Source organism: Pongo abelii, chromosome 1 (genome assembly GCF_028885655.2).
Source record: "Pongo abelii isolate AG06213 chromosome 1, NHGRI_mPonAbe1-v2.0_pri, whole genome shotgun sequence".
NCBI classification, from domain to species: domain Eukaryota; kingdom Metazoa; phylum Chordata; class Mammalia; order Primates; family Hominidae; genus Pongo; species Pongo abelii.
Genome location: NC_071985.2, coordinates 186,399,391 through 186,420,198, shown reverse-complemented (window position 1 = coordinate 186,420,198; position 20,808 = coordinate 186,399,391). Strand labels below are relative to the sequence as shown.

Below are 20,808 nucleotides of genomic sequence, written 5' to 3'. Positions count from 1 at the left end.
GTCTTGTCCTCCACCCTGGGTCATATGGAAAGGAAGGAGACTAAAAGAACTCTCACATCTTTTTCTAGATGGGTAACAGATTATCTTCAGCTTGCACCCCTCTGGAGTGCACTCTGAAACACTGGAACTTCTTTAACCTCAGGACTTCAAAAAGAAAAGCAACTCATTTTCTTTTGCACAAGTGCATGGCATTTTTACTAAACCCTTGCAAACATTGTAAGATCAACCCAACTCTTAACAATCATATCAGGCAGGTCCAAAAAAGAATAGTTCCCCCAAATTAGAGAAGTAACCTCCAGGGAAACCATCTGAGGATTCCCCTTATTTGGGGCCCCTTCAAGTTCCCTTCTCATTATAGGACCTTAGGCAAAAAAAAAGGAGACTTAGGCCAGTTTTCTAATGACCCTGATAGGTATTTAGAGGCTTTCCAAAATTTAACTCAGGCATTTCACCTCCCATGGAGGGATGTTGTGCTGCTCCTAAACCAGACCCTCACAGCAGCTAAAAAGCAGGCAGCTCTGCAAGCAGCAGAAAATTTTGGAGATGAGCAATATACCTCCTATAATACACCAAAAGGGAAGAAAGCAGATAGGGAAAGTGAAGAAATAGCAAAAACATCATTCCCAATTGGGAGACAGGCAATTCTGGTAAACACCCCTAGTTGGAACCCCAGTAACTCAAAAGATAAATGGAAAAGGAAGCACTTTTTAATATGCATTTTAGAAGGCCTATGGAAAACCAGGATCAACGCTCTCAATTACTCTAAGCTGTCTTTAATAGACCAGAAGCCAGATAAGAATTCTGTAGCCTTTACAGAAAGGCTGAGAGAGGCTGTACTAGAACACACCTCCTTATCCCCTAATTCAGTTGAGGGGCAGCTCATCCTGAAGGACAAGTTTGTTACACAGGTAGCTCCCAATATTAGAAGGAAAGTACTGAAGCAAGCTATAGGACCAGATAGCACCTTAGAGAACCTCCTGAAGGTGGCCACTTTGGTCTTTTATAATAGGGACCGGGGGAGGCCCAAAAGAAAGAGAAAGCTCAGGAGAAGGAGAGAGGCTGTAGCAGCAGCTTTGCAGGCTTGCAAAGTCCAGGATCCCTGAGTTGCATCCGCTAGTTTCTATCGGTGGGGCAGGGCGGGGCAGGTCAGGGCAGGGCATTTTAAGAAGGAATGTCCAGGCATCAAGACGAAGCCAGCTCGACCCTGTCCAGCCTGTGGCAGAGATCACTGGAGATGCAAGTGCCCCCAGAGGTGGAGGTCACTGGGTTCAGGACCACTCTCGCAGAGGGTCCAGCAGGACTGATGGGTCCTGGGGCTCAAATGCCGACTCCAGTGGCTCAAACTGCTATTATAGCACAGGAGCCCTGGGTGATTCTGGAAATTAAAGGAAGGAAAGCAGACCTCCTTCTAAACACTAGAGCCAGTCTCCTTTCTCCCCTCTAACTCCAGGCCTTCCCTCTTCCCATAGCGCGACCAGAAGGGGCATCTCAGGAAAAATTCTAATAGAATATTTTTCTCAACCTTAGTTGCAGTTAAAAGAACGTATTGTTGACACGTGCTTCCAAACCATAGTCATAATAGCTCTACCAGTGAAAAAATAGCCTTCAAGTTAACCCTAAGAAATAATTTAACTGTTTACACTCCCCAAGATGTAGCAGAATCACTGTCCTCTAGGGAGAGCTCTTAGCTAACAAACAGCCAGTAAAGCAAGAAGTACATAAGGCAGATTAAGCGGTGGTCACTCTAAATAATGTCTCTCCTCAGGCACAAGCACTTAATTGACTGAGCTAATAGTTCTTACAAGAGCACTTGAGTTACGCAAGGAAAGGTAGCTAATATTTATACCTACTCCAAGTATGCTCTCTTAGCTCTCCATGCTCGTGCTGCCATTTAAAAGGAAAACAACCAATGGATCTCCTATAAAATATCACCAAGAAATTAGCAGGTTTTTATCCTCAGTTTTTCTTCCATGAGAAATAGGAGGGTTGCATTGTAGGGGACATCAAAAGGGAACAAATAAGGTAGCCGAGGAAAATAGGTTAGCTGATCAGGCAGCTAAATCAAAGGCAAAGAAGCCTCAGGGCATCAACATGCTTCAGCCCCTTCTAATTTAGGAAGGCTTCATAAGAGAAATTAAACCCCAGTATTCCCCTGCAGAAATAAAATAGGCCACTTCTCAAGGGCGTACTTTTCAGTTCTCAGAATGGTTACAGTCAGGATGGCAAACTCTATTTGCCAGCCTCCAGCCAATGGAAAGTCCTTAAAATCCTTTGCCAAGCTTTTCACTTGGGAAAGGACAAAAGCTTATCAATGTGCTCAGAGACTGTTTCAGGCAGGAAACCTCTCAATTGGTTAAGCATGTAAACTCTCTAGCTCACTTCCAATAGAAATTAACACAACTAGCAAGAACCCAATCCCAGGAAATAGAACCACCTTTATTTAACCCAGGAAATTTGGTACTGGTGAAATCTCTGAGCTCTGTCTCCCTCCCTAAGTGAAGCTGGAAAAGGCCCTACACTGTTCTTTCAACGCTCTCAGCAGTAAAAGTTACAGGAATCAACTCCTGGATACATCACACTCAAGTCAAAGCCTGAAAAGCTGAGGGAGCAACCCCTGACAGCTCAGAGGAATGTCATAAATATCAGTGTGAAGACACAGAGGATCTTAAACTGAAAATCATAAAAGATAAGTAACTGAGTGACGGCTACTCATCTTACTCTGTCCCTCTTCTACCTCATCAGATACTTTTTATTATTTCTAACCTTTCCTCAATGTTCATCACCAGATACTAAAACTTCTTTCTAATGCATATTTGCAGGGAGATTTTAATTATTCATAGAATCGCATTTGTAACTTTGTAAATCCCCAAAAGGAAATGTTATGTCTTGGCAAGTAAAGTTTCAAATGGAAATTATTTACTATGCCACTCTTGTGGGAATTGTTATAGTCATGCTACTATTTGCAAAAGAACTATACACTGTAGCACCCACAATGTGGAGTTCTGGTTGTAAAATTCTAATTGCTGTAATATCTTGCTTAATTATTACCCTTATAAGAGGATTAATAATTGCAGGAAAGATTTAGTCAAGGTTGTTTTGCTTACATCAGTAGTAATAGTTATGGATAAGAAGCAAGCATGTAAATTTTACTATCATTAAGTTTAATAGGACTTTTTACTGAAGGTTGGTAATATAACGCACTCTAAGCTATAAAGAGAAGATTATAAAGAAAAAGATTTTGTAAAAGAAAGGATTTTGTATGGTAAATACTTTTTCTAAAAAAAATGCCTGGTTGTTTAAAGGAAGAATGTTTAGGACAAGTCAGAAAGTTTAAGTATGTTGTAAGAGGGTCTGTGAAAATCACAAAAAATTCATAATTAAAGGAAACGAATTGTCAAGATTAATGCTAAAGTTGTTTTAGCATCCAATATCATATTTCTCCCAATCGTATTGCAAGTTATAAAAATGGCCTATGCCTGAACTTATTCTCTAAGCAAACCTCACTGCAGTGAAGGGGCATTGGATGACAATTCTTTCTGGCTACTGCCTGCTGAATAGGGGTGTTGTGTGGGAGAACAGCAGTTGGGCCTCCTCCTGAGGTTGATCTAAGGGTTCTCGAAAAAATAGCGTGTTCGTGTACGGCTCTGCTGGCAGCACTGTTTGAAGTTTGATTGCTTCTAGGTGAAAAGAGATAAATTTTACAAGAAGGTTTAAAATATAGGGTTAGAATATGAGTATTAAGAGTATCACTGTGGCCTTCCGTCTCCCTCCTTCCATCTCCCTCTCCCTCTCCCTCCTTCCCTCTCCCTCCTTCCGTCTCCCTCTCCCTCCTTCCATCTCCCTCTCCTTCTTTTTTCGGTCTCCCTCTGTTGCCGAAGCTGGACTGTACTGCGTTGATCTCGGCTCGCTGCAACCTCCCTGCCTTGGGCTCCTGTGATTCTCCTGCCTCAGCCTGCCGAGTGCCTGGGATTGCAGGCACATGCCACCACGCCTGACTGGTTTTTGGGTTTTTGGTGGAGACGGGGTTTCGCCCTGTTGACCGGGCTGGTCTCCAGCTCCTGGCCTCGAGTGATCTGCCCACCTCCACCTTCCGAGGTGCTGGGATTGCAGACGGAGTCTCGCTCACACAGTGCTCAATGTTGCTCAGGCTGGAATGCAGTGGTGTGATCTCGGCTTGCTACAACCTCCACCTCCCAACCTTGGCCTCCTAAAGTGCTAAGATTACAGCCTCTGCCCCGCCGCTACCCCATCTAGGAAGTGAGGAGCGTCTCTGCCTGGCTGCCCATCGTCTGGGATGTGAGGAGCCCCTCTGCCCGGCCGCCCTGTCTGGGAAGTGAGGAGCACCTCTGCCCAGCCGCCACCCCGTCTGGGAGGAAGTGAGGAGCGCCTCTGCCCAGCCACCCCATCTGGGAAGTGAGGAGTGCCTCTGCCCGGCCGCCCCGTCTGGGAGGTGAGGAGCGCCTCTACCCGGCCGCCCCATCTGGGAAGTGAGGAGCGCCTCTGCCCGGCCGCCCCCTCTGGGAAGTGAGGAGCACCTCTGCCTGGCCACCCCATCTGGGAAGTGAGGAGCGCCTCTGCCTGGCCGCCCATCGTCTGGGTGGTGAGGAGTGCCTCTGCCCGGCCACCCTGTCTGGGAGGTGAGGAGGGCCTCTGCCTGGCCACCCCGTCTGGGAGGTGAGGAGGGCCTCTGCCCGGCCACCCCGTCTGGGATGTGAGGAGCACCTCTGCCTCGCCGCCCCGTCTGGGAAGTGAGGAGCACCTCTGCCCGGCCGCCCCGTCTGGGAAGTGAGGAGCGCCTCTGCCTGGCTGCCACCCAGTCTGGGAGGAAGTGAGGAGCGCCTCTGCCTGGCCACCCCATCTGGGAGGTGAGGAGCGTCTCTGCCTGGCCACCCCATCTGGGAAGTGAGAAGCACCTCTGCCCGGCCACCCTGTCTGGGAGGTGAGGAGCGCCTCTGCCTGGGTGCCGCCCCGTCTGGGAGGAAGTGAGGAGCGCCTCTGCCCGGCTGGCCCATCTGGGAGGTGAGGAGCATCTCTGCCCGGCCACCCCATCTGGGAAGTGAGGAGCGCCTCTGCCCGGCCGCCCCATCTGGAAAGTGAGGAGCACCTCTGCGCAGCCGTCCCATCTGGGAGGTGAGGAGCGCCTCTACCTGGCCGCCCATCATCTGGTATGAGAGGAGCGCCTCTGCCCGGCCGCCCCATCTGGGAAGTGAGGAGCGCCTCTGCCCGGCCGCCCTGTCTGGGAGGTGAGGAGCGCCTCTGCCTGGCCACCCTGTCTGGGAGGTGTACCCAACAGCTCCGAAGACAGCGACCATTGGGAGTGGGCCATGAGGACGATGGCGGTTTTGTTGAAAAGAAGTGGGGGAAGTGTGGGAAAAAGAAAGGAGAGATCAGATTGTTGCTGTGTCTGTGTAGAAAGAGGTGGGCATAGGAGGCTCCATTTTGTTCTGACTAGGAGAAATTCTTCTGCCTTGGGATGCTGTTGATCTATGGCCTTTCTCCCAGTCCTGTGCTCTCTGAAACATGTGCTGTGTCAACTTAGGGTTAAATGGATTAAGGGCAGTGCAAGATGTGCTTTGTTAAACAGATGCTTGAAGGCAGCATGCTCTTTAAGAGTCATCACCACTCCCTAATCTCAAGTACCCAGGGACACAAACACTGCAGAAGGCCGCAGGGACCTCTGCCTAGGAAAACCAGAGACCTTTGTTCATGTGTTTATCTGCTGACCTTCTCTCCACTATTATCCTATGACCCTGCCATATCCCCCTCTCTGAGAAACACCCAAGAATGATCAATAAATACTTCATAATGAAAAAAAGAAAACTAGTAAAGAGGAAAAGGTCCAATATTTGGAAAAACAGCAGGTTTAGAGGAAGTACATAGAATCTAAGAACAAATGATGTTTATTTAGTTAGACTCACATGTAATTATTTTGTACTTCCCTGATTTTGCTTTATCTTTGTTAATGCTATAATTAAAAACACAGTTGGGTAAAAAAAAAAAAAAAATAGAACCAATAAAATATTTCTGGTCCAAGAAAAAAAAAAAAAAAAAAAAAGAGTATCACTGTGAATGGGGATCCTATAGACCAAAACTGAGTTTGATACCTGTTACATCAATGGATTGCAATATTGGTCTGCCTCCATTAGGTGTCGCTGTGCATCACCAGAAATATTAACATAAAAGTAACATTTTTCTTGAGAAAAGCATGCATTTCCTCCTTGACTTGTCATTAGAGAATAATTTCCACAATGTGGAATTCTGGTTGTAAAATTCTAATTGCTGTAATATTTTGCCTAATTATTATCCTTATCCTGCACATCCTGCACATATACCTCGGAACTTAAAAAATTTTTTTTAAAAACCCATCGCAACAATATTTAAAAATATTTAAAAATATGAGAAGTAGTAAATAGAGGTTCAAATGTAAGATCTTTGCATTTTCAGGGAAGTGTTTAATGTAATTACCTATGTTACATTCTAATAAATAAGGACTGCATGTTGTAATTTCTAGCATACCCATGAAAACTAAACTTACAATCTAAAACGGAAAAAGTAATAATATGAAATGATCTAGCAATTAACAAAAGAAGGGATAAAAATCGGTTACATAGAAAACAAATTGTTACATGGCATGTTGAAATCCAAATATTCTAGTGATTACATTAAATATAACTGGTTTAAATGCTCTAACTAAAACACAAAGATTTTCAGACTACATTAACAAAACCTAAATATATGCTGCATATGAGAAATAAACCTTGGCTGAGCACAGTGGCTCACATCTGTAATCCTGGCACTTTGGGAGGCTGAGGCAGGCAAATTGCTTGAGCTCAGGAGTTTGAAACCAGCCTGGGCAAAATGGTGAAACCCTGCCTCTGCAAAAACAATACAAAATTTCACCGGGTGTGGTGGCACACACCTGTAGTCCCAGCTGCTTGGGGTGCTGAGGCAGGAGGATCACTTGAACCCAGGAGGCTGAGTCTGCAGTGAGCCGAGATGGTGCCACGACACTGCAGCCTGGGTGATAAAGTGAGACCCTGTCTCAAAACAAAAAACAAAACAAGACAAAACAAAGAAAAAAAGAAAAAAAGACACAAACCTCAAATATAACGACACAGAAATGGAAAAAGAAGGAGTATGGAATAATATACTATCAAAATACTAACCAAAGGAAAGCAGAGGCTATCATACTAGTGTCAGATAGAGTAGATCTTAAGACTAGAATCATTATTAGAGAAAAAGAGGCCGATTTTATCAAGATAAAATGATAAATCAGAAATATATTCCAATTGTAAATGGCTATTGTCATGGGTAGATTTATGGTCCCTCAAAATTATCTATGTCCTGAGTCCCCAAAAACCCATGCTAAAGGAATACTCAGTGGTGTGCTGTGTTGTTTGATAAACTGTGCATAGTATGCAGTACCCACGCATGTTCAGTACTTGCTCAGATGTCCTGCTCTGTCTTCCTACAGAAATGTACTTCCTTTCACTTTTACTTTTCTTCACATCTGAAGCTGCTCCATAAGAAATGAAGCAAAATAGACAGATGTTTTGCTTATTGTATTAGTTCTAACTCCAAACATTAAAATGCAGATATATATAAATAACATAACACCCTCTACCTAGGATTTATGTAGCACATTCATTTAAGAGGTACAAATTAGCGTTTCTGAATGATGACCATGCCATATGTCCATAGTAGAGGCAGCCATAGCCAGAGTCTATGTCTCAGACAATGAGATGTCTCATAGTGGACTCTGGCCATGTAAATCCCAGGACTAACCTGTGAACTGATGAAGTTCTTGGTTACATTTAGAAAAGATTTGGCCTTGAGAGCTGAATTTGAAAACCAGGTCGTTGTGATGTAGAAAATTGTTCATGCGCTGGTTGGAGATTTTGCTAAGGTTGAACACTGCTTTCAGGTATGAGTCCAGGGTACTGGAATAGGGAAGATGGAACAACATGTTAGTGGGTGACACAGTTATCGGTGAACAAGTACCTTCCTTTTATCACTGACCTGTCCAACTGGATGCTGCCCTGGTGGCTGAAGGCACACTTCATGATGCTGTCCAGTGTCATCAGGGAGACATGTTGAAAGAGCTCCAGACATGGGTTTTGGGCAATGTGTTCCTCCCATTTGTTCTGGGGCAGGAGATGAATATCATGATCATACATAGGCCCATCTTTTCCCAATTTCTAAGTTATTTTATGTCCCTTTTAGAGCTTGTTGGGGTTTGAAAATATAAAGTGTACAAAATGAATTTGCCTTATTATGACAACCATATAAAATAAAACACCTTGTCTGTACTGAAGATGAATACTGAGCCTTAGATGTTATTTGTGACTTTGTAAGGGTGGGGAAATAGCTTTTTTTTCTCTTTTTCCTAAGTTTCAGTACTACAATTTATATGACTTTTATCATGGAAAAACTAAGCTGACAAAACATGGAATAAAAAATAAGAATTCAAAAACATCTGTAGAGAGCATAAATAAACAGAGGTTTTTGATTCTAGGAAAAGATCCCTAAAAATATTTAGTACTTGACAAGTTTTTTTTCCAGATCCAGTGAGAATTTAGACAGGAATTAGAGATAGTTCTTGTTCTCAAAGAGTTTGTCTTAAGAGTCAAGACAGAAAACCCTCAGCTATACAGTAGAATCCAGATGTATTTACCCCCTTGGACATACCTGCCAATATCCCAGAAAATTTCATTTTGTCAAAAGCCAGATGTTTATTGAGATGAAGTTCTCCATTTCAATATAAATATTTATACACTGTTAAGCTGTTATTAACTCTGTAATGTGAATTAATTAATTAATTCAATTTGAAAGTTTTTTTCCAAACACGTTACTAAAATCAGATGTTCTGAAAGATTGCAATTGTCATGCAGCCAAGAAGGGTAGAGAAAGAACAAGAGGTAGGTGATAATGGGGGTGGTGTCTGTTTGGATGTGGGTAAGGGCGTTGCAAGGAGAGGCACTGGTTGGAGCGGGCTGAAGGAGGCATCATCAGGAAGAAGCCTTAGACTCAAAGAGAGGTGTGTTAATTCAGGGTGCGCTCTTCCAACTCAAGGAGTCTTGAGTTTGAACCCAAGTCTTCCTCTAATCTGACTTATGACCTTGTATTTTTAGCAGAGATGGGGTTTGGCCATGTTGGCCAGGCTGGTCTTGAACTCCTGGGCTCAAGCCATCCACCACCTTGGCCTCCCAACGTGCTGGGATTACAGGCATGAGCAACTGTGCCCGGCCTGCCTTGTGACCTTGAACTAACTGCTTAATCTCTGCATCTCAATATCCTTACTAGCAAAATGGAGATAATACAGCAAAATTGTAAGACTGTAGTAGTATAAAAGGATATAATAAGCCTGATGCATAGTAAGTGCTTAAAAAGTATTTGCAGTCATTGTTTTTATATGTTTTGCTTTGATTTTTATTTTGGAGTGGGACAAGGGCATGGTGACGAGGGTCATAAAGGATAACAACATGGCACAGTGGAAGTATGGGACCAGTATGAATCCAGGGTGATGTGTTTAGGTGAACCCATATATCTGAGCCCCTGTATCATTAAGAAGTCTTTGTGACCAGGATTGAGATCTTGTGTGTCGAATTGCTTTACTCAGTGCCTGGGATCTTAGAAACTTAGTCTTTGAGTTGTCACAGTCACCTCATTCAGGACCCCTGAAACAGACCTTAGGTATGCTCAAAACCACCTGGCATGTCTTTGCCATCCAAACTCCAAGAGGACAGGTGTGGAGACGTACAATTGTGTCTTCTCTATGGGTTCTAGATTGTCTTGTGAAATCTCTGCATCCTCTTCTGCCTCAGCCAAAGCTAAAGCTCCCCTTTCTCCTTTACCATAAGGCAGTCTCTAGAAATCCTGCCCATTCTCCAAGACTCAGCTCCTGTCACCTTTCTTAGGAAGTCTTTCCTGACTTGACCTCCTGAACATGATACACTTCTCTATGTTGGGATGGCTACTCCTATTGTTGTCTTTGCTCTTCTGCATTGTGTTCTCCAAATGTAGTGAGTCTACTGGACTCACTCATTCATTCAGCTACTTCTCATTGAGCACCTACCCTGAGTCCATCCCTGTGAGAAGTGTTGGGTATACAAGACAGAGTCCTTGCCCTGATGATGATGGTCATGGTCTAAACATCAAATAACCCCATATAAGCTGCTGTGAACACGGTTCTGAGGGAACTCAGAGTCTCCCACGCCATATGGCTGGCAGCACCTTACTTCAGAGGCCAGGTAGGAATGCTCTCTTCTCCTCTTACCAGCATCACCCGTACACTCTCAGACATCAAGGTGATGAATATTTTCAGAATGCTGATGTTGAAGCCAGGTTTCACAATCTGGCGGTGCATTTTCCATTTAGAACCATCCAGGGTCACAAGTCCTCTACCTTATGAAATGAGAGGGGTAAATGTTTCTATCACAGGCCAGGTAAGTGAAGAAAGACTAGGCACACAGGGAGCAACTCCCTATCTATGACACTGGAGAGAAGCTAGAATGGACAGAGCTCTGAAAAAGTGAATGAGCAGGAGTAGACCTAACCCGTTGTGAATTAAGTCCAAATCAGAAAATTTGTTTATACAATGAACTGAAAAAGAGGTCCATCTTATCCTATTTGATAGTCAGATTCATCAGCCTCTGGATAAGAGTTCAAATTTAGAGTGGGTGAGAATTACCTGGGGTGCTTGCTAGAGGCAGATTCTTTGGCTTAATCCTTCAGAGCCAATAATTCCTAAGTGTTGAGGTAGAATCAAGGACTTTTGAGTTATAAAAAGGGTCCCAGCTAGTTCAGGTCCACCCTTTGAGAAATACTGCCTTAGACTGGTGCAAAGTTCCAGACTGAAGCAGAGGTGCTGCTTTCTTTTAATCACTTTTGTGCTTCTCTTCAGGCTGAGGATCAATGATGGAAGACTAAAGGGGCTTTTCTTTATCATTCCTGCTGGACAATAGGTTTGAGATCTCCACTGAGTTCATAAAAGACTTAGTTTAGGAGAGTGGGTTCTTTCAAAGGGACCCTCAAGAGCAAGATTTTCCAGGGGCAAGTACATTGTGGAAAACTGATAATGAAATTTGTGGTAAATAATATTTTAAATTCTCCGTAGGGTGGAAAAATCTAAGGAGAGAGAGAGAAGGCACCCATGCACGTTTGATCCAGGGATCTGGGGCTACTACCCAGATCCTGAATCTTCTGGTGTGAACTTGCTTAGCTGCAAAGGCAGGTTGCCCAGAAAAGGGAGAGGAAGTGTGGTGGGAAAAGGGGACAGAATGATCTTAAGCAACTTTCACAATGGCAATCTCTTCCAGGGCACCATTCTCAATAAGGTCCATGTTAGCAGGCTGAGGGACTCCCTTTCTCTTTCCATGATCCTCAAGTGGGGACTACCTGGGATAATGACAACAGTTGGTGTGAGGAGGAGAGCATACAACCCCCAGGCCCCTTCTTATTCCTCCACCCCTATCCCTAGTTACACCATAAATAAAGGACCAGTCCCAAAGAGGTAAAATAAGAGGAGAAGCTATGAAGGACAAGGCAAGATTGAGCTCAGGTTTCTGAAGCAAAAGCGAGTGTAAGTTGTGGTAAGGTGAGGGAGACAGGAGCATTTAGTGTCTATCAGGAAAGTAATCTTTCCCTTCACCTCCTCCAGGTTCAGATGAGAAAGGATCAGACACACATACTGATATGGTTTGGCTGTGTGTCTCCACCTGAATCTTATGTCAAATTGTAATCCTCAGTGTTGGAGGAGAGGCCTGGTGGAAGGTGACTGAGTCATGGGGGTGGACTTTCCCCTTACTGTTCTTGTGATAGAATTCTCCCTAGATCTGCTTGTTTAAAAGTGTGTAACACTCCACCCCTACTCCTGGTGGCCATGTGAAGGTGTGCCTCCTTTTCCTTTTCCTTCCACGACAACTGGAAGTTTCCTGAGGCCTTCCAAGAAGCAGAAGCCTGTACAGCCAATAGAACCTTGAGTCGGTTAAACCTCTTTTCATTATAAGTTACCCAGTCTCAGGTATGTCTTTATAGCAGCATCAGAATGGACTAATATACATACCAAGCCAGGATTCAAGGATTTTGTGGCTAACAGCGCTTTTGGGATCTGTAAAACAGAACAAAGGAGGCAAAAATGGCATTAGGTGAAAATCACGAGTTAAAATGAGAGGAAAGTTTTGTGTTTTCCATATTCCTTGTGGGTAACACAAATAGCTAGTGTGCAAGGTGGTTGGAGGCTAGTTCTTCAGTCCCAAGAGTCACCAGGGAAGCCACAGAACTAGAAGGAGAACTTGTTTATTCTTTCTCCACAGCACTTGGTGCTTCTAGGTCAATAGCAGTGGAAAAGAGAGTATAATTTTCTTTGTATAATTTTCAGAGTATAATTTTCTTTCAACATAAGTTGAAAAAATACATTTGTTTTTGTTGGGGAACTCTGACAACATTTTAAAGCTCCAGTTCCTTTTCACATAGACATGTAAAGCTAGACACCGGAACATGACTTTGAGATAAATTGTAGATTTTACCCTTGCTGGATTTGCTTGAGAAAGATGTATATAAATGAATCAGAAGAAAAGGTAAGGGACATAACCTTGGTTTTACAGTTTTGGGAAAACAAGAATTAGTGTCCTTTATTCATTCCATCAACATCTTTATGTGGGATAAAGACAAGGAAGTAAAAATGGGGGAGAAAACATATGAACATCTGGGAAAGAGAGGATTGTTAACATGAGATTCACTTTCTGCAAGAGTCCAGGTGAAATGAACCTATAAAATACCTTGAGTTCTAAGGGTAAGAAGATATCTTATGGCATTCACTCTCCCAGTCTCTAGTGTATTCTCTGTCTCTCTCTCTCTGTCCATAGACTTCAATATAAAACCACTGCCCTCTAAACATTTCCCTTTGTGTACCACACAGACACTTCAGGACCCCAGCAAATCCAAACCTGATCTATCCCTTCACTACCAGATAGCCTCCTCTTCCTCTATCCACTTAAAGACACAACTATATTCCCTATTTTCCCTACCAAAACTTGGGACCCCTTCTTAACTAATTCATCTTTCTCATCTTCCAAATCTACTTGTTGGAAGATAATTCTGGCATTTATTCAGAAATGGGTAAAAAAGATTGATAGAATTGTTAAGGATGTTTCCAAAACTATTTTGGAAAGGATATATATATGTCTACATTTAAGGCCAATAAGCACGAGACTTTCTACTCTAGAGATTCCAGGGTCCTAAAAAATAATGTCTAAGAGTGACATCAGCAAAAATGGTGGAATAGGAACTGTCCAGGGCCATGCCTCCCCAAAGCAAAAAAAAATTATCTGGCAAAAACTGTTATAGTCAACTTTAGCAGATTTTTGGAAGACAATTAATCATTTACAGCAACAAAGTGAACACTTAATCAGAAGAAAGGCCACTGAAAAAGGATAGAAAATATTGACATTGTAATTTAGCCTTGCCCCACATCCCTCTCCAGTACCATGGCAATCTTGAAGATGGCAGCCTGCATTCTCAGTGGGTTCTGATTCCTGGATCCTAGAGAAAGAAGAGTGGTCCTTGTTCTCAAGGAATTTTGTTTATTTTGACCTCTGTGTGGGTTTTCTGAAGGACTGGGGCTTTCCTATGTTTTACCTAACTCAGAATTCTCTCAGGGCAGGGAAGTGTTCCTCAAAAACATTGAGAGGCAAAAGAACTAGCACTGCTTCCTGGGACAAAAAAGAACAATTGAGGCAATAATAAACACACCAAAATCTAGAAGGAAAAGCTGGGAATGAGAATTTTATTTTGGAATCAATGCTTGAAAAAGTTCTCACATATAACAGGGAACCTACACATACCCAGGGTAGGATGCATGCTTGGAAAAGAACTGATAAGACCACAGGCTTTCGACTTTGACTAGTCCTTACACAAAGTTCAAGAAGGAAGAGGAAGCTAAGGCAAACTTGTAAATGCCCTGATTAAATATTAAAGGTGTGCCCCAACACAGAACCAACCAGGAAAGACCTGAAGAGTATTTTTATTTTCTTTTCTACCTGTTTTCTTTTATTCCTTTTTTACTTACATAACATTTAAAATGCTCAGTTTTAAGCAAAAAAATTACAAATCATGTGAAAGAAACAGGAAGTATGCCTATGCACAGGAAAAAGTAATGAAAAGAAACTGTTATTGAGGAAGCATAGATGTTGGACTTACTAGACAACTTTAAATCCACTGTCTTCAATATGCTCAAAGACCTACAATAAACCATGGCCAAAGATGAAACAAAACCAAAATACTCATGTATGAACAAATAGAGAATATTAACAAAGACATTAGTTGTAAACAGAAACAAATAAAGTTCTAGAACTGGAGTATATAGTAACTGAAATAAAAAGTTCATAAGGTTTCAACAGTTGATTTGAGCAGGTAGAGAATAAATTAGCAAAGTTGGAGACAGGTCAATTGAGATTGTTGAATCTGAGGAGCAGAAATAGAAAACAGAATGAAAAAATGAACGGTCCTAAGAGACCTGTGGGACAGCATCAAGCATACTAACATATGCATAATTGGAGTCTCAGAAGAGCAAAGAGAGAAAACTAAGTTGAAGAAATAATGGTTGAAATTTCCAAAATTTGAGGAAAGACATGAATCTACAGAAAAAGAAGCTCAATGAACAACAAGCAGGATAAACTCAAAGAGATTCACCCTGAGACACATAAGAATCAATCTGTTGAAAGCCAAAGACAAAGAGAAAATCTGGAAAGCAGCAAGAGAGAAGGTGATTCATCACATATGAGAGATCTTCAATAAAATTAACAGCCTATTTCTAATCAGAAACCATGGAGTTCAGAAGGCAGTGGGATGATATATTCAAAGTGCTGAAAGGAAAAAAGCCAACTAGGAATTACATATTTAGCAAAATGATCCTTCAAGAATGAAAGAGAAATTATGACATTCCCTGATAAACAGAAGATGAGAGAGTTTGTTTCTAATAGACCTACCCCACAAGAAATGCTAAAGAGGGCCTTTCAGGCTGAAATGAAAGATCTCTAAGCAGTAACTCAGAGCCATGTAAAAAAAAAGAACACTGGTAAGGGTAACTACATAGGTAACCATAAAAGTCAGTATTATTGTATCTTTAGTTTTTAACTCCTCTTTTTGCTTACATGGTATACATACACTTGCATAAAACCATAGTTATAAATCTATATTATGGGTACACAATGTGTAAAGATGCAATCTGTGACAATAACAATATATAGAGATGGAGATGTATAGGAGCAGAATTTTTGGATACTATTGAGCTAAATTTGTATTAATTCAAACCAAGTTGATACAGCATTAAGATATTAATTATAATCTCACATTAACCACTATGAAAATAACTGAAAATATACAGAAAAGGAAATGAGAAGAGTAACATAAAAATGTTACTATACCAAAAACCAAAAATCAATTAAACACCAAAGCAGGCAGTAATGGAGGAAGTGGGGAACATAAAATATATATGACAGGCTGAGCACAGTGGGTCACACCTGTAGTCTCAGCACTTTGGGAGACTGAGGGGGAGGCATTGTTTGAAGCCAGGAGTTTGAGACCAGCCTGGACAACATAGTGAGACCCTTGTCTATACAAAAGAAAAAATTAGCCAGGCATAGTGGTGCAGGCCTATAGTTCCAACTGCTCAGGAGGCTGAAGTGGGAGGATTACTTGAGCCCAGGAGCTAGAGGATGCAGTGAGCTATGATGACACCACTGCACCCTACCCTAGGTGACAGAGCAAGACCCTATCTCTAAAAAAAAGATATAAGACATACAAAAAACAAACAATGAAATGTTAGAAATAAGTCCTTCCTTATCAGTAATTATTTTAAATGTAAATGGATTAAACTGTTCAGTTAAAAGGCAGAGACTGGCAGAATGGACTTAAAAAAATGGGATCCATTAATATGCTGCTTACAAGAGACTCACTTTAGATCTGAAGAAACAAAGAGGTTAAAAGTAAAAGGGTAGAAAAGGTATTCTATGCAAACAGTAAGGAAAGAGAGCTGGGTGATTATCAGTTAAATATACTTTAAAATATTGTGATACAAAAACATTATATATTGTTAAGGGGTCAATCCATCATGAAGATATAACAGTTATAATATATAAATATATACCTAACAACAGAACTCCACCGTATACGAGGTAAAAGCTGACAGCATTGAAGGGAGAAATAGACAGTTCTAAAATTATAATTGGAGAATTCACTACATCGCTTTCAATAATGGACAGAACAATGATACAAAAAATTAATAAGGAAATAGAGAACTTCTTTTTTTATTTTTTATTTTATTTTATTTTATTACTATTATACTTTAAGTTTTAGGGTACATGTGCACAATGTGCAGGTTAGTTACCTATGTATACATGTGCCATGCTGGTGTGCTGCACACATTAACTCATCATTTAGCATTAGGTATATCTCCTAAAGCTATACCTCCCCCCTCCCCCCACCCCACAACAGTCCCCAGAGTGTGATGTTCCCCTTCCTGTGTCCATGTGTTCTCATTGTTCAATTCCCACCTATGAGTGAGAATATGCTGTGTTTGGTTTTTTGTTCTTGTGATAGTTTACTGAGAATGATGATTTCCAATTTCATCCATGTTCCTACAAAGGACATGAACTCATCATTTTTTATGGCTGCATAGTATTCCATGGTGTATATGTGCCACATTTTCTTAATCCAGTCTATCATTGTTGGACATTTGGGTTGGTTCCAAGTCTTTGCTATTGTGAATAGTGCCACGAACAACACTATAATTATGCCAAACAGACATGTTCTAAAAGCTCCACCTAACAACATTAGATTACACATTCTTCTCAAGTGCACATGGGTCATTCTTCAGCATAGATCATACTGTAAGTCACAGAAAAAGTCTCAATAAATTTAAAAATATTGAAATCATACAGAAATACCTCTCCATAGAATAAAACTAGAAATCAGTATCAGAAGTAAAACAGGAAAATTCACAAAACATGAATATTAAACAAGACATTCTTAAACAACCAAAGGGACAAATAATAAATCATAAAAGACATTAGAAAATATTTTGAGGCAAATGAAAATGAAAACAACATATCCAATGTAATAGGATTCAGCAAAAGCAGTGCTTAATGAGATTTTTATAGCTTAAATGTCTTCATTAAAAAATAAAGTCCTTAAATCAATAACCCATTTGTACACTTTAATTAACTGGAAAAAGAAGGGCAAATGAAACCCAAAGCTACTGAAGGAAGGAAATGATAGAGATTGAGCTGAGATAAATAAAATAAAAACAGAAGAAACAATAGAAAAAAATTAACAAATAAAAAGCTATTTCTTTGAGAAGATTAACAAAATTGACAAAACAGTAATTAGATGAACTATGAAGAAAATGAGAAGAATCAAGTTACTACAATCAGAAATGAAAGTGGGAACATTACTATCAACTTATTATTACAGATAATAAAAGGATTATAAGAGGATACTATGGACTACTCCCTTGGACTCCATGGTAGTCTGTTAGTGGGAGATCCTTGTTGCTGTCCCTTCACCTCCTTCAGCCTTGCAGAACCACAAGTCCCTGTCATATGTGAGTGCATCTCCACGTTGGCTAGGCTGATGTCCAGATTGGCAGTTCCTGCTAGGATCTCTACTGCCTGGAACATGGCCTCTAGCCTGATGGCCAGGCCAAGAGACAAGACTATTGTGGGAGGAAATGACTTCTTCAATACCTTCTCCAGTGAGACCGGTGCTGCCAACCATGTGACTAGGTCAGTGTTTGTAGATGTTGAACCCAGAGTCATTGACAAAGTTCACACTGGCACCTACTGCCAGCTCTTCCACCCTGGACAGCTCATCACAAGCAAGGAAGATGCTGCCTATAACTATACTTGAGGGGACTATTGCATAGGCAAGGGGATTATATTGACCTCATCTTGGACTGAATTTGCAAGCTGGTTGACTAGTGCACAGGTCTTCAGAACTTCTTGGTTTTTTACTGCTTTGGTGAGGGGACTTGTTCTGGGTTCACTTCTCTGCTGGTGGAATGTTCTTTCTGTTGATTATGGCAAGAAGTCCAAGCTGGAGTTCTCCACATACCCAACCCCCCATATTTCCACAGCTATAGTTGTATAACTCTATCTTCATCTCCCATACCACCCTGTAGCACTCTGATTGTGCTTTCCTGGTAGAAAATGAGGCCATCTATGATATCTGTGGAGAAACCTCAATATTTAGTGCCCAACCTATACTAGCCTTAACTGCTTTATTAGCCAGATTGTGTCCTCCATCATTGCTTCCCTCAGATTTGATGGATCCCTGAATGTTAATCTGACAGAAGTCTAGACCAAAATGGTGCCCTGTCTCTGCATCCACTTCCCTCTGGCCACATATTCCCCCATCATCTCTGCTGAGAAAGCCTATCATGAACACCTTGCTGTAGCAGAGATCACCAATGCTTGTTTTGAGTCAGCCAACCAGATAGTGAAACGTGACTCTTGCCATGGTAAATACATGGCTTGCTGCCTGTTGTACCATGGGGACATGGTCCCCAAAGATATCAATGCTGCCATCACCACCATCAAGACCAAGCCTACCATCCAGTTTGTGGATTGGCATCCCACTGGCTTTAAGGTTGGTATTAATTACCAGCCTCCCAATAAGGTACCTGGTGGAGACCTGGTCAAGATATAGAGAGCTGTGCGCATGCTGAGCAACACCACAGCAGTTGCTGAGGCCTGGGCTTGCCTGGCCCACAAGTTTGACCCGATGTATGATAAGCATGCCTTTGTTCACTGGTATATGAATGAATGGATAGAGGAAGGAGGGTTTTATGGGCCCGTGAGGACATGGCTGCCCTTAAGAAAGATTATGAGGAGGTTGGAGCAGATAGTGCTGAGGGAGAGGATGAGGGTGAAGAACATTAACCCTTTTCCGACAATTTTATACCCTGTTGTCTTGAGACTCTCCTATTTCTGTTCGGTGAAACTGTCTGTTTATTGTGGTCCTAAACTGTCAATAAAAGTGATGTTTCCATGTTAAATGTCATTAAAGAGGGTACTATGAACAATTGTATGCTGGTGACTTGTGTAACCTAGATGAAACGGACAAATTGTTGGAAGCATACAAACTACTAAAATGACTCAAGAACAAGTATGAAATCTGGCCGGGCATGGTGGCTCATGCCTGCAATCCCAGTACTTTGGGAGGCCAAGGCAGGCAGATCAGAAGGTCAGGAGATCAAGACCATCCTGGCTAACGTGGTGAAACCCCATCTCTACTAAAAATACAAAAAAAAAAAAAAATTAGCCAGGTGTGATGGCAGGCACCTGTAGTCTCAGCTACTCAGGAGGCTGAGGCAGGAGAATGGTGTGAACCCGAGAGGCAGAGCTTGCAGTGAGCCGAGATCATGCCACTGCACTCCAGCCTGGAGAACAGAGCAAGACTCTGTCTCAAGCAAAACAAAACAAAACAAAACAAAAAATAAGTATAAAATCTGTATGGACTTATAGCTGGTAAGGTAAAGAGAATGAACTAGCAATCAAAAATCCCCAACAAAGAAAAGCACAGGACAAGAGGGCTTTGCTGATGAATTCTACCAAACATTTAAAGATAAATTAAGGCCAATACTCTAAAACTCTTCTAAAAAACAGAAGAGGGAGCACTTCCTAACTCCTTCTATGAGGCCAGCATTACCCTGATGCCTAAGCCAGACAAAATAGCACAAAAAAAAAAAAAAAAAGAAAAGCATTGGCTAATATCTCTTATGAATACAGATAAAAAATTCCTTAAAAAAATACTAGCAAATGGAGTCCAGCAGGATATTAGGCAATTTTACATAATGACCAAGTTGGATTTATTCCTGGAATTCAAGAGCAGTTTAATAGAATGAAGAAAAAAAAAAACACATGATGTTCTCAGTTGTTACAGGAAAAATATTTGACAAAATCCAACACCCTTTCATGACAAAAACAGTAAACTTGGATTAGAGAGGAAGTTTCTCAACATGCTAAAACGCATATATGAAAAACTTACCATTAGTATTATAGTCAGTGGTGCAAGATTGAAATCTTTCCCCCTAAGATCATGGCTGAGACATCTGCTTTCACCACTTACATTCAACATTGTAACAGAAGTTCTGGCTACAGCAAATGGACAATGAAAAGAAAAAGAGGCATCCAAATTGGAAGGAAAAAAACTACAGTTATCTGTATTCACAAATGACATGATCTTAAATATAGAAAATCCTAAAAAATCTGCAAGAAAACTGTCAGAGCTGATAAACAAATTCAGAAACTTTGCAGGATAGAAAATCAACACAAAAATCGTTGTATTTCTGTACATTAGCAATGAACAATCTGAAAAGAAGCTTTGAAAAACTATTTACAATAGCATCAAAACATAAAATACTTAAGAATAAATTTAACAAAGGAAGCAAAAGACTTGTGTACTGAAAACTAAAAAACATTGCTGAAAGAAATTAAAGAAAGTGTACATAAGTAAAAAGACATCCATGTTAACAAATTGAAAGACAACATTGTGAAGCTGACAACACTCCCCAAATGATCTACAGATTCAATGGAATCCCTATGAAAATCACACTGGCATTCTTTGCAGAAACGGAAAAGCCAGTTCTAACATTTGTATGATATTTCAAGGGAAATGAAACAGTCAAAACAACCTTGAAAAAGAACAACAAAGCTGGAGAACTCATACATCTTGATTTCAAACTTACTGCAAAGCTATAGTCACCAAAACAATGTGGTACTGGCATTAAGTGTAGATATGTGTCCAAAA

The 20,808-nt window shown here is 41.3% G+C and overlaps 1 pseudogene; it reads left to right on the top strand.

The window, feature by feature from the left end:
• Window positions 1-17,446: 17,446 nt before the first annotated feature.
• On the top strand, window positions 17,447-19,177 carry LOC103892668 (tubulin alpha-8 chain-like; annotated as a pseudogene).
• Window positions 19,178-20,808: the final 1,631 nt, after the last annotated feature.